Source organism: Mastigoproctus giganteus, chromosome 3 (genome assembly GCF_048544385.1).
Source record: "Mastigoproctus giganteus isolate SK-2022 chromosome 3, ASM4854438v1, whole genome shotgun sequence".
NCBI lineage: Eukaryota > Metazoa > Arthropoda > Arachnida > Uropygi > Thelyphonidae > Mastigoproctus > Mastigoproctus giganteus.
In genome coordinates this window covers 45,542,853-45,546,284 of record NC_143577.1, presented here as the reverse complement: position 1 = coordinate 45,546,284, position 3,432 = coordinate 45,542,853, and positions in this window count along the sequence as shown.

The window sequence follows — 3,432 nt, the reverse complement described above, 5'->3', positions numbered from 1 at the left end:
ACCTCAGTCAGATTACCTCACAGGTGCCTAGTCTCCAGCCGCTGCAATTTGCAGAACTTAAACCTCTCTTGTTAAGAGGATCCATTCATTCCCCTCACCAACCTTGTTGCTCTTCTCTGTACACGCTCAAGCAAATCTACATCCTTCCTAAAATGAGGCCTCCAGACCTGTACGCAGTACTCAAGGCGTGGCCTGACCATTGCCTTATACAAAAGATAATCACCTCCTTTTCCCTGTTAACAAAATTCCTGTATATCATTGGCAAAAATCCATGACCTGCTCTTGCATGCTCAGAAAACTTCATATCTGACTGCACAATTACTCCCAGGTCTTTTTCATTTTCTACCACCCTAAGCGTAGTACCACACAGTTGGTACGTTCCTCTGGGGTTACTTCTACCCATATGCAGTACTTTGCATTTGTCAATGTTAAATTTCAGTTGCTACTTGCGAATAACTAAAACTTCCTGAATCAAGAAAATTAGCATATTAAAAGAGAGAGAGAGAGAGAGAGAGAGAGAGAGAGAGAAAAGAAAAAATGTGTTTAAGTTCTGTGCGATATCCTACCTTAACTCTGAGCCGATTCATACAGAATATATTAATTGGTGGAATTAGAAGTCGCAGTATATCATACTGCATTTGCAATACAAGTGCAGTAACGATTTTTTTTTGTTTTTAGAAAAAACTATAAACTTATTAATATTATAAAAATATTAAAAAAACTATCACAATAAAGGATTATTAGCTATATATTTTGGTCTTAAACTTGAATGCTATAGTCAGAAGGATAAAAAAGTTGATGCAGCGTCACAGCGCACATGAAAGCCTAGTAAACCAGTTTAAAAATATATTTAATAAGATTTAAAACTTATTCAATATTCACCTAAAAGTTTGTTTTTTTTAGGCTAATAAAATAAATATAAGATAAATAAAATATAAATCAGGACGGTTCGGGTTATTTCACTTTGCAATATGGTACAGAATTATGGAGACTGCTTTGGTGTGTGTGTCTGGAGCACTGGCGTGATTTTTCCCCAAGGTACCCATGGGGGAAAATCTCTTCGACGCCATTTGTAAACAGCAACTACTGTACGTATTTCAACTGCATTCATAATTTAAATAGCATGGTATAGACTATGTTAATTTTGTTAATATTTTTAAGTACTCCCAGATTATTTCCTCACTTTAAGTATGATTTTTGAGACTTCATCAAAGCACCAGATATATAGGCGAAGATCGCCCAATCTCTCAAAATACAAATGTTCTCCTTGAACTCATGTAATATAAAAATATTAATATTAGTAAATTACAGCTCTGATTCATACTATAAAAATATTAATGAATTGCACTATAAACATTTTTTTTTTAGTGACAAATGGGCCTGGAGTACTGGGGTCCATAGTTTAACAAATAGATATTTATTGTATACCCAGTATAAAATGAAATATAAGTACAATTTCAGTTCAGTAGCTTTCGGAACTCGTGTCCCTTTCTCAAAGAAAGCAAACTTATATAGCATCAGTCAAAAAAAAAAAAAAAATCAGTTTACCCATCCGTACCCTGCAAGAATTTGTCTAGTTCTTCCTTAAATTTATTCAATCCATCTACTTCTGAAACAACAGATGGAAGCCTGTCAAACAATTAACTACTCGCTGCTGGCTGAAGTCAAACTTCCGCATATCTATCCTGCAACCATCCTTCTTCAACTTGAGTTCAAATCCCCCTCATGTGTGTAGTCTTAGCAAGTGGAAGAATAACATGAATATTCAGCTTACTGAATCCATTCAAGGCTTTAAACACCTCAACCAGACACCGCAGGTGTCTGGACTCGAGATGGCACAATTTGCAGAACTGAAGCCTTTCTAGGTAAGAGCATCCTTTTATTCCCTTCACCAGTCTGGTTGTCCTTCTCTGCACTCATTCCAGCAGATGTACATCCTTCCTAAAGTGAGGCCACCAGACATGTATACAGTAATCAAGATGCAGCCTAACCATGAACTTATACAAAAGGATAATCATCTTCTTATCCCTGTTAACAAAGTTTCTGCATGTTATTGACAAAACCCCGTGAACTGTCCTGGCAGCATTTTTCATTTCTCAGAGAATTTCATGTCTGACTGCACAATTACCCTCAGGTATTTTTCATTCCCCACTACCCTGAATGTAGTACCACACAGTTGATAAGTTACTCTGGGGTCACTATTACCCATATGCAGTACCTTAAATTTGCCAATGTTAAAGTTCGATTTCCATATCTCAGCCCATCGACCCAATTTTCCTAGATCTTGTTGCAGTAGTTCACCCTGATGACTGTCACCAACCACCCTGCCAACCTTTGCATAATCTGCAAACTTAGACATTACGCTCGATATACTTTCATCAATTTCATTTAATAAATACAGGAAACAACAGTGAGTCCAGCACGGAACTCTATGGTACACTAACAATATAGTCCAAGAAGAGCAGAATTCGTTGATAACGAATCAACCATCCCGTTATCCACAGCTATAACTTTCCCTTAATGCCACGTCCCGCCAATTTGTACAATAGTGTCTTATGTGCAACAGTATCAAAAGCCTTCCTGAAATATAAGTACACTGGTGTGCAAAATTTAAGGACCAGTCAAGTTTTCACCTGTAGCTTCTCATAAGAGTGGCCTGGACATGGGAAATGCATACCAAAGGAACCTCGTGAGGTACAGAAATGATGAAGGAACCAACACCGACACAACAATGGAAACAAAACGGTAAGAAGCGACTTTATTCAAAAATGGCAACATAGCATTGACTGCCATGATACAGATACATCACTGCCAAAGATGGAACAAAGGGAAGAGGTGGTCCTCAGTAGAAGATATGGCCACTCCTGATGTCGATGCAGGCTTTGCACCGCCTGTCCATACTTAGAACAATGTTGTTGATAAGTTCTTGTTGTAACATCGTCCGTTCCTCTGTCAGCGCCAACTTCAGCTGATGAACATTTTCTGGTGGGTGTGGATGTGGCACTAGGCATCTCCTCAGAGCGTCCCATATGTTCGATGGGATTTAGATCGGCAGAAACTGGCAGGCCAATCCATACGAACAATGTCCGAACGGGGCGTGACGTTATCATCCATAAACATGAACTCGGAGCCAATGGCACCTCGGAACAGACGCACATGGGGAAGGATTACCTCAGTACAGTAGCGTGTACCGGTTGCAGTACCGCCTACCAGTATCTGGAGTTGTGTACGTCCATCCAAGATAACGCCTCCCCAGACGAGAACACCTCGACCGTCATATCGATCTCTTTCAGTGATGTTTGCGGGTGATACCGTGTGCCAACCTTTCGCCAGATTAGCTGGCCTCCAGAATCGCCGCTGAGACTGAATCTACTCTCATCAGTAAAGAGTACCTTAAGTAAAGATAATGTGGTTGTAAACTTTAGAAATAGT